The following is a 16804-nucleotide window of genomic DNA, read 5'->3' on the forward strand; positions in this document are numbered from 1 at the left end:
TCATGAAAATTTTAAAAAAGTCCATAGAGCTATTAAAAGTCATGGTTATTGGACGAGCACCTAGTGTGATGAGCGGCTCTTCTTTTATTAAATTGTTTGTTTCATTATTTGATTCACGATCTCATAAAAGTAGCAACATACCATATGAAACGAAGTTTTCTAACATTTCCAAAATTTTAACTTTTTCTAAGGGTCATTAAACTGTCAGATGTTTGCGAGAATCAGGATGGAGACGAATATGGCCAATTCATGAAAAACTGGTTAGATATTACCTATCTAGATCAGAGAAAGTGATATGTAACGAGTAGTATGTAAATTGCGAATTATTTGACACCTGCTACTTTTACTAACATTTTGCACTTTTCAAAGTGGCTTAAAGAAATAGACTTAGTTTAAACTTTGAAAGATTTATGAAATACCCTTTGCGAGAAAGTGTTCTACAAACATGAAATTAAAGTGCTGAGTAATCAGTATTACTGCAATATTTAAATGGAAATTAGTAAAATGTATAAAAAGACTGAAGTAATTTTGAACTAGCTACTTTTATACTAGTATGTTTTCAGCCTCAGAGTCATGAGTTGCCTAGTAATGTTCTCATGTATCAGTACAAGTGTAATTTCATGAACTGCTTGGGGATGTTCTAGTGTATGAGTACAAGTGTAATTTCATGAGCTGCTTGGGATGATTTAGTGTATCAGTACAAGTGTAATTTCATCAACTGGTTGAGGATGTCTTAGTGTATCAGTACAAGTGTAATTTCATGAACTGGTTGGGGACGTTTTAGTGAATCAATACAAGTGTAATTTCATGAACTGCTTGGGGATGTTTTAGTGTATCAGTACAAGTGTAATTTCATGAGTTGCCTAGTGATGTTCTTTTGTATGAGTACAAGTGTAATTTCATGAGTTGCATAGAGATATTCTTGTGTATGAGTACAAGTGTAACTTCATGAACTGATTGGGGATGATTTAGTGTATCAGTACAAGTGTAATTTCATGAGTTGCCTAGTGATGTTCTTGTGTATCACTAGAAGTGTTATTTCATGAACTGCTTGGAGATGTTTTAGTGTATCAGTACAAGTGTAATTTCATGAGTTGCCTAGTGATGTTCTTGTGTATGAGCACAAGTGTAATTTCATGAGTTGCCTAGTGATGTTCTTGTGTATGAGTACAAGTGTAATTTCATGAGTTGCATAGTGATGTTCTTGTGTATGAGTACAAGTGTAATTTCATGAGTTGCATAGTGATGTTCTTGTGTATGAGTACAAGTGTAATTTCATGAACTGCTTGGGGATGTTTTAGTGTATCAGTACAAGTGTAATTTTACGAGTTGCCTAGTGATGTTTTAGTGTATGAGTACAAGTGTAATTTCATGAGCTGCTTGGAGATGTTTTAGTGTATCCCTAGAAGTGTTATTTCATGAACTGCTTGGAGATGTTTTAGTGTAAGAGTACAAGTGTAACTTCATGAGCTGCTTGGGGACGTTTTAGTGTATGAGTACAAGTGTAATTTCATGAACTGCTTGGGTTTGTTCTAGTGTATGAGTACAAGTGTAATTTCATGAACTGATTGGGGACGTTTTAGTGTAAGAGTACAAGTGTAACTTCATGAGCTGCTTGGAGATGTTTTAGTGTATGAGTACAAGTGTAACTTCATGAGCTGCTTGGAGATGTTTTAGTGTATGAGTACAAGTGTAACTTCATGAGCTGCTTGGGGACGTTTTAGTGTATGAGTACAAGTGTAATTTCATGAACTGCTTGGGTTTGTTCTAGTGTATGAGTACAAGTGTAATTTCATGAACTGCTCGGGTTTGTTCTAGTGTATGAGTACAAGTGCAATTTCATGAACTGCTTGGGGACGTTTTAGTGTATCAGTACAAGTGTAATTTCATGAGATGCTTGGGGATGTTTTATTGCATGAGTACAAGTTAAATTTCATGAGCTGCTTGGGGATGTTTTAGCATATGAGTACAAGTGTAATTTCATGAACTGCTTGGGGATGTTTTAGTGTATGAGTACAAGTGTAATTTCATGAGCTGTTTGGGGATATTGTAATGTGTGAGTACAAGTGTAATTTCATCAGCTGCTTGGGGATGTTTCAGTGTATCAGTACAAGTGTAATTTTATGAGCTGCTTGGGGATGTATTAGTATATCAGTACTAGAGAACATGTCAAATTATTCGATTGATTGAACAGAACCCCGCTGCGCTAGATGGCTCAATACTCATTGCTTATAGGTTTCCAAGATCATGTATTGCCCAGCATAGTTTTAGTGTAGGATTATCAGTACAGAATCAAATTGTAGGATTGGAACAAGAGATTTCATCTCCTGAGAACCTTCTATTGTGTATACAAATATTATGCCAAATCTACACTGGATTATTAAGTATATGCTAAAGCACTAACTGTTAGAATAATAACATATTTAATACCAACATTGGTAAGCAATTATAGAAAATGACTTAATTTCTAGTCTGTCTTAAACAAAATTATCCTTGTGAATTTAAAAAGGATCCATTAATTCTTCAAAGCAGTATAGAATGTAAACATTTACTACGTTTGGCTTTAAAGACATAAAATCGATAGGGACTAGAAGGTTTACGCATGCCAGCCTTTTGTTTGAATGAACACTTAAAGCCTACACTTCATAACATGAGAATAGCAACATCATAAAAGTTAAAAAAATATATCGATTCCCTTGTTAAATGAAGCTATAGTATGATAAACAAACTATACGAGCACAGAAATACATCTGTAAATGCAATTGGCTTTGATAGATGATGTATAGAAGTGCTCAGTTTGATGTGTTATTAACTCAGTTCTAAAAAGAAGGTAAAAATGAATCAATTCAATGGACACTTAATAAATTAGAGACTTCTACTTTACTTTCGATATGTGTGATTCGTCTGAAGATCACAACATGATTGATTGGTCTGAAGATCACAACATGGTTGATTGGTCTGAAGATCACAACATGATTGATTCGTCTGAAGATCACAACATGTACTATTCGTCTGAAAATCACAACATGTATGATTGATCTGAAGATCACATGTATGATTGATCTGAAGATCACATGTATGATTCGTCTGAAGATCACAACATGATTGATTGGTCTGAAGATCACAACATGGTTGATTGGTCTGAAGATCACAACATGATTAATTGGTCTGAAGATCACAACATGATTGATTCGTCTGAAGATCACAACATGTACTATTCGTCTCAAAATCACAACATGTATGATTGATCTGAAGATCACATGTATGATTGATCTGAAGATCACATGTATGATTCGTCTGAAGATCACAACATGATTGATTGGTCTGAATATCACAGCATGTACTATTCGTCTGGAGATCACGTGTATGATTCGTCTGAAGATCACATGTACTATTCGTGCGAAGATCAGAACATCTATTATTGATCTGAAGATCACAACATGTATGATTCGTCTGAAGATCACGTACATGATTCGTCTGAAAATCACAACATGTGCTATTCGTCTGAAGATCAGAACATATATGATTGATATGAAGATCAGGTGTATGATTGATCTGAAGATCACATGTATGATTCGTCTGAAGATCACAACATGATTGATTGGTCTGAAGATCACAACATGTACTTTTTGTCTGATGATCAGAACATTTATGATTGATCTGAAGATCACAACATGTATGATTCGTCTGAAGATCACATGTAATATTCGTCTGAAGATCACAACATGATTGATTGGTCTGAAGATCACAACATGTACTATTCGTCTGAAGATCAGAACATACATGATTGATATGAAGATCAGGTGTATGATTCGTCTGACGATCACGACATGTATGATTGATCTGAAAATCACATGTATAATTCGTCTGAAGATCACAACATGATTGATTGGTCTGAAGATCACAAACATGTACTTGTCGTCTGAAGATCAGAACATTTATGATTGATCTGAAGATCACAACATGTATGATTCGTCTGAAGATCACATGTAATATTCGTCTGAAGATCACAACATGATTGATTGGTCTGAAGATCACAACATGTACTATTCGTCTGAAGATCAGAACATATATGATTGATATGAAGATCAGGTGTATGATTGATCTGAAGATCACAACATGTATGATTCGTCTGCAGATCATAACATGATTGATTGGTCTGAAGATCACAGCATGTACTATTCGTCTGAAGATCAGAAAATTTATGATTGATCTGAAGATCACAACATGTATGATTCGTCTGCAGATCATAACATGATTGATTGGTCTGAAGATCACAGCATGTACTATTCGTCTGAAGATCAGAAAATTTATGATTGGTCTGAAGATCACAACATGTACTATTCGTCTGAAGATCAGAACATACATGATTGATATGAAGATCAGGTGTATGATTCGTCTGACGATCACGACATGTATGATTGATCTGAAGATCACATGTAATATTCGTCTGAAGATCACAACATGATTGATTGGTCTGAAGATCACAACATGTACTATTCGTCCGAAGATCAGAACATATATGATTGATATGAAGATCAGGTGTATGATTGATCTGAATATCACAACGTGCATGATTGATCTGAAAATCACATGTATGATTCGTCTGAAGATCACAAGATGATTGATTGGTCTGAAGATCACAACATGTACTATTCGTCTGAAGATCGAAACATGTACTATTCGTCTGAAGATCGCAACATGTACTATTCGTCTGAAGATCAGAACATCTATGATTGATTATAGCATGTATGATTCGTTTGAAAATCACAACATGAATGATAATTCTATGCGCTATAAGCTCTCATATTGACGAGATCCGCTGACCGTATTTCGTCTACGTCTGCAGAGATGACTGAGTCGTGGTAAATGCTTGCGTGCGAATTTATGCAGTTCGTCTGCGAGATCTTCTGGCATGCCAACGCCCAATTTATGTTTAGTGTCAATGATGCCACGCGCTCTATCTACATGTTCTCTGACATTTTAGGCTTGAGTTCTTTTAATTCCCTCAGCATGACTCGATCGCATCCCGTTTTATCGCTGGATGATCTCGGTAACATATATCGTGATGCATGGAGATGGCATCGACACCGTGTAGTGTTCCTAACCTGGAAGAGACTGATCCTTTTCATCCAGTTGTTGTTCTAAGGGGTTCCACGGCCCTGTGTATTTATGTCCTGGTAAAGTCCATCTGCCTCAAGGTCTTGGACGTTTTCCTATAAATTATTGGACATCCATGGCTCTTCTGAGAATTTGTCCACATCCTTTATGATCTCCCATGCACAGATTTCTTTCTACCCGAAGGTTTTCACAGCTCGTATCAAGCTCGAAGTGCCTACAGTGATACATTTTATATACAAATCCATGGAACTAAGCTTTACCGGTGACTATGTGTGCTTTTGTAGAACCACAAACGGCACACCTCGACTTGATCATATGTCGATTATGTTTAGTGACCACCTCGAAGGGGTCGACACTCTCCGTTTTGGCTTTACACGAGTCCTTGGTACTATATAAGATCTAAACGTGTTTTGACGGGTGATTTTCCTTGGCGTCTATCCTGTATGTAATCCACGCAGTACCATTCACGTGTGCATTCTTCGACCTTCTGAAGCTGTAAGGAGTTATACACCGCTCCTTTATGTGCTGCGCTGAGATGGTGTATGACTTCATCTGGTGGAGGTAAGCCAATCGAATCGAAATATTCAACGTCGTCAGAATGAGAATCATTGAAGCTAGAGACCCAATCCGTTCCATGACCATCGTAATAATTGTGGAGGATCACGACGCAGCTCTCATCAGTTCTGATATATTCTGGAAGTTGATCTTTGTAGAATTTTCATCGGAAATGAGTTGATTTTAAGAGATAGTCGAGATCAAAGTTGCTTAAGACCTTCTGACAAATCACTTGCCGGGCGTGATGCCTGGCTGTTGAAGTTTTTGTTACGGTACCAAGCAATCCTGGCAGTAAGGTTTCAGCGAAGTCTGAGAGAAGAGGTCCAATAAATCCTCATGGATTTAGAGAGCTGCGTCTTTTCTAGCTGCCGTATGTTTAGCGACGGAAGTGATCTGTCGCTGGGTCAGCATGAGACGATCGGTTCATACGTGGACTGAGACCTTCAATCCTATGGAAACAGGCCTTTTATGAGTGGCAGCCACAGAGGTATATTTTCTCCTGTGTAGATAACGCGACTTCGACTGGAACGTACGACATGATGACGTTATATGAAATGCTATTTTCTTTTGATGTTTCCGTCTACGCATACCGGTGTCCATAACTGCTTTTTTAGTAGCTCCGGTGATGGCTCCCGTGGCCTCAGTCAGTCCTAAGGGGGCCATCTTGTATGATAACAGAGGTGTCTGTACAAGGATATTTAGTTTTCCACTGAGGACATCCAGCGTTATGAATCGGTCTGATGTGGCGATGGCATACCAAAGGTAATAGCTGGGTGGAGCCACAGTCCATTGGATTTCAATGGCAGAAGGAGAGTCTTTGAGAAGTTCGGTATGTTTGGAGATATCGAAGTGGAAGATGAGATATAGGTTAGCGAAATCATCCAGCGAGACTTGCTTGTCTGTATAGACGTTTCGATAATTTTGCATGGTTTCCATCAGCATCATGTAGGCACAAGAATAATTTCGTGTGCTCACAGCGAAGTTTCATTCGAGTTCTCGCTCCGGATATTGTCTAGAGTTAATGCGAAAGCGAATACGGGGCAGACTGACGTTGTGGAAGATGTGTTTGTGTTCTCTTTGATCCGCACGCTAAGCTACCAATTGAAGGGCCAAGAAGACGTGTCTCGTAAGTTCTCCGCCTGGATTGGTGGCGACTCTCCACGACGGGGTGATCTCAGCTGCAAGAAACTGTTGTCTGTAGATGAGGTGTTATTCAAAGTACAGTTTGTTGTGAATCTGGCTAATGTTGTTTCCAGTTCGAGTATGTGCGTGGTGGAGGGAGTGATTTTAGTCATCCTCAGAGACAACCACTTCATGGTAAACTGTCTGTTGTCAGGAACTCTGCCTCCACCTGCTTTGTTCATGTATTTAGCGGGTACATCTCTTTCCAGTACAAGAGACGGAGATAATCGGAATTAAATCTCGAATACACGGTGCGTGCTATAATATTGTGATAAAAATTACCATAATCTTTTAATCCATATCCGGACATGACAGCACCTAAGGAGGGTGCATGCATGCTGACCTTTTTGTCCAGGTCCTGTAAAAATCTTTTGGATCTCTCGCTAAGGATCTCGCGGGTTTTGTTAAGCGCCTGCTTTGCCTCTCTGGAGACAGGCATCTCTGCCACGGGAGTCGGCGTGGCTGATGGCATGATTTTTCTGGCTATATGTTTCATACGGCTGTCCCTGTGGAAGAGGATGCTCTTGTGGCTCCAGCTTCGGTGAACTTGAGAGCAATGGGTAGGCCTCTAGTGGAGATGCCTGGAAGGTCTGCTCGTACTAAGAACAAATCTACCTAAGATTTTAAGTCGTTGTACACGTGAGGGTCTCAGTGTTGTTTTATTTTTAACTACAAACAGTTTTTTAGGCTACTCTACGACGCACATGCAGATAATAGCTGATTCTTTCGTTGATGTTATCGATGGCATTTCCAGACTGAACTGTGAGCCACATGGTGATTTCCGAGTTCGCGTACGTGTTCGTGAATGAAAGGATTGGCACGAAGTTGCATGAGTGACCCTGGTGGGACGTTGATCGAGGTGGAATAAATCACGTTGGAGGCCGTGCCTACGGAAGACAGAGATCCCTGAGCGATCGAGCGGTTGATGAGGAGATTATTGACGTCGGTGATGTTGAGGGGCATATCTTCTTCGACACGTCATTTTGAATCAGAGAAGTTCTCGTGCTAAATGAGAGATCCGATAGAGTTAGATATGTCAAATGGCACGATGTAATTTCCTGCGATGTTGATGCGAGTCCGCAGGCTGGAGTAATTAGGTTCAATTGGCTGAGACGTCTCTGTTGCCGATGAGAAGTCAGGAGATTCCCGTGGAGATGCAGGTGATGTTAAATCCTCCTGGAGAACTCGTGATTGTGTTTTATTGAAGCGCAACGACGTTCGAAAACCGATTGCTCTTTACAGTCACGTTAAACAAGCTGTTCCAGATTTAGGCGGACATCATGGCATCACGGTTACTGACCCAGTTCAAAGGAAGGATGATACGTCATCGTGGATGTGACCGACTTGGAGCCGAGCAAGAGCGTGGTATCACTGAGTGACATTCGTTTTCTATATAACGTCCTCGTACAAATGCAATACTGATTTGATGTGACGAGCTTTTGATCCAGATGATGACTGAGGATTTTGATCATCTCATTATCGATGATCGCAGTGAGAGTGTGAAAGTAGCAAATGCTGCCTACACGACGGAGTCCTTGTCCTTGGGTGGATCTTTGTTTCTCCTCTTGTTTCAGCTCACTTGTTTTGGCTTCCCTGATCAACTCTAATAGGGACTCGTCATATGCTTTCTCCCCCAATTTCATAATCTCGTTTGTTGTAACAGGTGCTAAAGCAGTCACCAATTCTTGATAAAACGTTTTTATTTTTCATACTGGGCCCATTTTTGAAGTTTTGACTCCCATTTTGTAATGTTCTCCCTGTTTCTCAACGTGAATTTGCTCATTTGAAGATCATAATCTTAAAATCGGTTTTTCAAATTACTCACGTTTTTTTTTTTTTTGTTGCTCGATCTCTTCAGCTGACTTCTTGTTTAACGCTTTTTTTGGAGGCTCTTGTGGTTGAATTGAGAAGCTTCTAATCCAGCAAGAGTGGAGGGGGCGTAGAAGGCGGGCGCTCGAGTTTCTTCGTGATAGGTATTTTCTCTGATTTTTCCTCCTCCGCCAGAGACTTATTGTAGTCTCAAATCCCACTGACCTGACTCAACATGCGTTTTTTTTTTTTCAGTCTTCGTTTTGTGTATCGCCGAAGTGCCATAACTGTTAGTGATGTGGGTTATGATCTGACGTGCTATTTTGAGCATGAAGTAATCGTTGGTTCTGGAGACGGTGGGCTGGATGGTATCATCGAGGATAGGAAGATCTCGCTGAATAAATTGCTTAAGCCATTGGGGATCGGGTCTTTCGTGTCGTTCTTCTAGATTTAGTTCCCCAGTGAGAACCTCGCACGCTTCGTTTTCCTTCTCATATCATGCTCGCGCATTTTTCTTTCGCTTCCCATCGCCAGTCCTAGTTTCATCTGCAGCACATCTTCACTCGTGCTGTGTTCTTCCTGCTCAAGTTACTGCACTTTGGCCTTTTCTTTTTTAGTCTGTTCTTTGAGTTCCGCTTCCGCTTCAGCTCTGGCTATCATCTCTGGGATGCCAGCTTCTGGGGAGGGATATACTAATTCCTCCATTAAGTTTTGTTGCTGTTGCTGAGTCGTTGTGAGCGTCTAACATTTGACCTTAATTGGCATCATACGTTGTCTTAGCTTTGTCGATTTTCGTTTGGAGTGTTTCAAACAATTCTCCAGCCACATCGCACTGATATAATTATTGACATACTTTGCCTTCGATTACGCGTTGACGTAAGGCTGCTCTTTGCTCGATACTAATCAGGCAGGTAAAATTCTTTAAAGCCTTTTCAATAATGTTCTGGAACTGTCTCTGCATCGCTTTGAAGGGAAAGACATGTCAAACTTCTATAAAAGCACATGAAGGAAACACAGTTAGTGTCTTCAAAATATGGGGTCCAAAATCAGTTATAAAACGGCTGCAAATTTTTCTTTCTAGCAGAACAATATCATACTGCCATTTTACAGTTTTGAATTTGATGTTGTCGTTGTTGTTATAGGGTTCGACGCCATTTTCAACACAAGATATGCTCTAAATGGCGGCCAGTATTAATGGTGGAGGAAGAACCCGGGTAAATCTGGGAAAGACCCACCGACCCACTAGAAGCTACTGCCAAGTTTTCTCACGTACCCACATTTGCCGAGCCCGATTTGAATTCCATTCACTCAGCAACAATGTACTCAGACATTAAAAGAGTATGCATTTTGGTTGAGAATTACCAAATCAATAATGCCCCTCTACAATGGTAGGGCAGATGCTTCAAAATTTGTATGTGGAGTTTTAATTCCATATATGTTGCCAAATATATACAAAAATTCGATTAAAATAATACACAAGGACGTATATATGCTCTTTTCCATTCAGAAATGGGTGACTGCGGGGTAGCTTTACCTGCTCTCTTGTTACCCTTATTATATTTCTAACAGAGTAGCCCACATTACATTGAAAACAGATCATATTTTTTTTAAACCTGAATTTTGTTTATACGATCCTAAGATTTAAGTATGACCGTGATATTAAGTGATTGTCAAATTAAAGATTTTGTACGATTTTCCATGTTAAAAGTGAAAACAGCAAGAGGATGGAGAAAGGTTTGGAGAGATTTCCCTTTAACGCTATGATTTAAGTACGTCAGTTAAACTCTGCGGTAAAAATGGAAACTGGTTGATGTTTGGTTGGCTGTTTTCAACAGCAGCTGCAACCTTCTGTACAAAGTGATGTATGGCCATGACACAGACCTTCTGTATACAGTGATGAACGGCCATGACACGGACCTTCAGTATACGGTGATGTACGGCCATGACATAGACCTTCTGTATACAGTGATGTACGACCATGACATAGACCTTCTGCATACAGTGATGTACGGCCATGACAGAGACCTTCTGTATACAGTGATGTACGGCCATGACATAGACCTTTTGTATACAGTGATGTACGGCCATGACACAGACCTTCTGTATACAGTGATGTACGGCCATGACATAGACCTTTTGTATACATTGATGTACGACCATGACATAGACCTTCTGTATCCAGTGATGTACTGCCATGACATAGACCTTCTGTATACAGTGATGTACGACCATGACATAGACCTTCTGTATACAGTGATGTACGACCATGACATAGACCGTCTGTATACAGTGATGTACGACCATGACATAGACCTTTTGTATACAGTGATGTACGACCATGACATAGACCTTTTGTATACAGTGATGTACGACCATGACATAGACCTTCTGTATCCAGTGATGTACTGCCATGACATAGACCTTCTGTATACTGTGATGTACGACCATGACATATACCTTCTGCATACAGTGATGTTCGGCCATGACATAGACCTTCTGTATACAGTGATGTAGACCATGACATAGACCTTTTGTATACAGTGATGTAGACCATGACATAGACCTTCTGTATACAGTGATGTACGACCATGACATAGACCTTCTGTATACGGTGATGTACGGCCATGACATAGACCTTCTGTATCCAGTGATGTACTGCCATGACATAGACCTTCTGTATACTGTGATGTACGACCATGACATAGACCTTTTGTATACAGTGATGTACGACCATGACATAGACCTTCTGTATATAGTGATGTAGACCATGACATAGACCTTCTGTATATAGTGATGTAGACCATGACATAGACCTTTTGTATACAGTGATGTACGACCATGACATAGACCTTCTGTATACAGTGATGTACGGCCATGACATAGACCTTTTGTATACAGTGATGTACGGCCATGACACAGACCTTCTGTATACAGTGATGTACGGCCATGACACAGACCTTCTGTATACTGTGATGTACGGCCGTGACATAGACCTTCTGTACACAGTGATGTACGGCCATGACATAGACCTTCTGTATACAGTGATGTACGGCCATGACATAGACCTTCTGTATACTGTGATGTACGACCATTACATAGACCTTTTGTATACAGTGATGTAGACCATGACATAGACCTTCTGTATATAGTGATGTACGACCATGACATATACCTTCTCTATACAGTGATGTACGACCATGACATAGACCTTCTGTACACAGTGATGTACGGCCATGACATAGACCTTCTGTATACAGTGATGTACGGCCATGACATAGACCTTCTGTATACTGTGATGTACGACCATTACATAGACCTTTTGTATACAGTGATGTAGACCATGACATAGACCTTCTGTATATAGTGATGTACGACCATGACATATACCTTCTCTATACAGTGATGTACGACCATGACATAGACCTTCTGTATACAGTGATGTTCGGCCATGACATAGACCTTCTGTATACAGTGATGTAGACCATGACATAGACCTTTTGTATACAGTGATGTAGACCATGACATAGACCTTCTGTATACGGTGATGTACGGCCATGACATAGACCTTCTGTATACAGTCATGTACGACCATGACATAGACCTTCTGTATACAGTGATGTACGGCCATGACATAGACCTTCTGTATACAGTGATGTACGACCATGACATAGACCTTCTGTATACAGTGATGTACGGCTATGACATAGACCTTCTGTATACTGTGATGTACGGCCGTGACATAGACCTTCTGTATACAGTGATGTAGACCATGACATAGACCTTCTGTATACAGTGATGTACGACCATGACATAGACCTTCTGTATACAGTGATGTACGACCATGACATAGACCTTCTGTATACAGTGATGTAGACCATGACGTAGACCTTCCGTATACAGTGATGAACGACCATGACATAGACCTTCTGTATACAGTGATGTACGACCATGACATAGACCTTCTGTATACAGTGATGTACGACCATGACATAGACCTTCTGTATACAGTGATGTAGACCATGACATAGACCTTCTGTATACAGTGATGTAATGCCATGACATAGACCTTCTGTATACTGTGATGTACGACCATGACATAGACCTTCTGTATACAGTGATGTACGGCCATGACATAGACCTTCTGTACACAGTGATGTAGACCATGACATATACCTTCTGTATACAGTTATGTAATGCCATGACATAGACCTTCTGTATACAGTGATGTACGACCATGACATAGACCTTCTGTATACAGTGATGTACGGCCATGACATAGACCTTCTGTATACAGTGATGTAGACCATGACATATACCTTCTGTATACAGTGATGTACGACCATGACATAGACCTTCTGTATACAGTGATGTACGGCCATGACATAGACCTTTTGTATACAGTGATGTAGACCATGACATAGACCTTCTGTATACAGTGATGTACGGCCATGACATAGACCTTCTGTATACGGTGATGTACGGCCATGACATAGACCTTCTGTATCCAGTGATGTACTGCCATGACATAGACCTTCTGTGTACTGTGATGTACGACCATGACATATACCTTCTGTATACAGTGATGTAGACCATGACATAGACCTTCTGTATCCAGTGATGTACGACCATGAAATAGACCTTCTGTATACAGTGATGTACGGCCATGACATAGACCTTCTGTATACAGTGATGTAGACCATGACATATACCTTCTGTATATAGTGATGTAGACCATGACATAGACCTTCTGTATACAGTGATGTAGACCATGACATATACCTTCTGTATACAGTGATGTACGGCCATGACATAGACCTTTTGTATACAGTGATGTAGACCATGACATAGACCTTCTGTATACAGTGATGTACGGCCATGACATAGACCTTTTGTATACGGTGATGTACGGCCATGACATAGACCTTCTGTATCCAGTGATGTACTGCCATGACATAGACCTTCTGTATACAGTGATGTAGACCATGACACAGACCTTCTGTATACAGTGATGTACGACCATGACATAGACCTTCTGTATACAGTGATGTACGATCATGACATAGACCTTCGGTATACAGTGATGTACGACCATGACATAGACCTTCTGTATACAGTGATGTACGACCATGACATAGACCTTCTGTATACGGTGATGTACGACCATGACATAGACCTTCGGTATACAGTGATGTAGACCATGACATAGACCTTCTGTATACAGTGATGTAGACCATGACATAGGCCTTCTGTATACAGTGATGTACGGCCATGACAGAGACCTTTTGTATACAGTGATGTACGGCCATGACACAGACCTTCTGTATACAGTGATGTACGGCCATTACATAGACCTTCTGTATACTGTGATTTCCGGCGTGACATAGACCTTCTGTATACAGTGATGTACGGCCATAACATAGACCTTCTGTATACAGTGATGTACGGCCATGACATAGACCTTCTGTATACTGTGATGTACGACCATGACATAGACCTTTTGTATACAGTGATGTAGACCATGACATAGACCTTCTGTATATAGTGATGTACGACCATGACATATACCTTCTGTATACAGTGATGTACGACCATGACATAGACCTTCTGTATACAGTGATGTTCGGCCATGACATAGACCTTCTGTATACAGTGATGTAGACCATGACATAGACCTTTTGTATACGGTGATGTACGGCCATGACATAGACCTTCTGTATACGGTGATGTACGGCCATGACATAGACCTTCTGTATACAGTGATGTACGACCATGACATAGACCTTCTGTATACAGTGATGTAGACCATGACATAGACCTTCTGTATACAGTGATGTACGACCATGACATAGACCTTCTGTATACAGTGATGTAGACCATGACATAGACCTTCTGGATCCAGTGATGTACGGCCATGACATAGACCTTCTGTATACAGTGATGTACGACCATGACATAGACCTTCTGTATACAGTGATGTAGACCATGACATAGACCTTCTGGATCCAGTGATGTACGGCCATGACATAGACCTTCTGTATACAGTGATGTACGACCATGACATAGACCTTCTGTATACAGTGATGTAGACCATGACATAGACCTTCTGGATCCAGTGATGTACGGCCATGACATAGACCTTCTGTATACAGTGATGTACGACCATGACATAGACCTTCTGTATACAGTGATGTAGACCATGACATAGACCTTCTGGATCCAGTGATGTAGACCATGACATAGACCTTCTGCATACGGTGATGTACGGCCATGACATAGACCTTCTGTATACAGTGATGTACGACCATGACATAGACCTTCTGTATACAGTGATGTAGACCATGACATAGACCTTCTGTATACAGTGATGTACGACCATGACATAGACCTTCTGTATACAGTGATGTACGGCCATGACATAGACCTTCTGTATACAGTGATGTACGACCATGACATAGACCTTCTGTATACAATGATGTAGACCATGACATAGACCTTCTGGATCCAGTGATGTACGGCCATGACATAGACCTTCTGTATACGGTGATGTACGACCATGACATAGACCTTCTGTATACAGTGATGTACGGCCATGACAGAGACCTTCTGTATACAGTGATGTTCGGCCATGACATAGACCTTCTGTATACAGTGATGTAGACCATGACATAGACCTTTTGTATACAGTGATGTAGACCATGACATAGACCTTCTGTATACAGTGATGTAGACCATGACATAGACGTTTTGCATACAGTGATGTACGACCATGACATAGACCTTCTGTATACAGTGATGTACGACCATGACATAGACCTTTTGTATACAGTGATGTACGACCATGATATAGACCTTCGGTATATAGTGATGTAGACCATGACATAGACCTTTTGTATACAGTGATGTACGACCATGACATAGACCTTCTGTATACAGTGATGTTCGGCCATGACATAGACCTTCTGTATACAGTGATGTTCGGCCATGACATAGACCTTCTGTATACAGTGATGTAGACCATGACATAGACCTTTTGTATACAGTGATGTACGGCCATGACATAGACCTTCTGTATACAGTGATGTTCGGCCATGACATAGACCTTCTGTATACAGTGATGTAGACCATGACATAGACCTTCTGTATACAGTGATGTACGGCCATGACATAGACCTTCTGTATACAGTGATGTACGACCATGACATAGACCTTCTGTATACAGTGATGTACGACCATGACATAGACCTTCGGTATATAGTGATGTAGACCATGACATAGACCTTTTGTATACAGTGATGTACGACCATGACATAGACCTTCTGTATACAGTGATGTACGGCCATGACATAGACCTTCTGTATACTGTGATGTACGGCCGTGACATAGACCTTTTGTATACAGTGATGTAGACCATGACATAGACCTTCGGTATATAGTGATGTAGACCATGACATAGACCTTTTGTATACAGTGATGCACGACCATGACATAGACCTTCTGTATACAGTGATGTACGGCCATGACATAGACCTTCTGTATACTGTGATGTACGGCCGTGACATAGACCTTCTGTATACAGTGATGTACGGCCATGACATAGACCTTCTGTATACAGTGATGTACGGCCATGACATAGACCTTTTGTATACAGTGATGTACGACCATTACATAGACCTTTTGTATACAGTGATGTACGACCATGACATAGACCGTCTGTATACAGTGATGTACGACCATGACATAGACCGTCTGTATGCAGTGATGAACGGCCATGACACATAGCTCTTTAGTCATTTAATCTATTCTGAAAATTCCGAAAATTGGCAGTGCGACATTTAATTTGGGATTTTTCAACAACAAAAATATATTTTCTTTATTTTGTTTAGTTATTTATTGATTCATGGGTTGGGCGGAATAGTAACCACGGTGGTGATTTTGTGACTGAGAATATTGGCAATATTGGCACGATTGTATTTTTTTGTTTCTTTGGTTTTTTTTTTTTTTTGTTGTTTTAGCTGCATCTAGACGAAGGAAATTCGTTAAGTCAAAGGGTGGAATGATATTTGATTTCCTGTCGTACATTGATATTTTAGGCTACATATATCACTTCATATCAAATGTACTGAAAGAAAGTAATCAT

The sequence above is a fragment of the Sinohyriopsis cumingii genome, chromosome 17 (genome assembly GCF_028554795.1).
Source record: "Sinohyriopsis cumingii isolate HCF-2022 chromosome 17, ASM2855479v2, whole genome shotgun sequence".
Classification (NCBI taxonomy): domain Eukaryota; kingdom Metazoa; phylum Mollusca; class Bivalvia; order Unionida; family Unionidae; genus Sinohyriopsis; species Sinohyriopsis cumingii.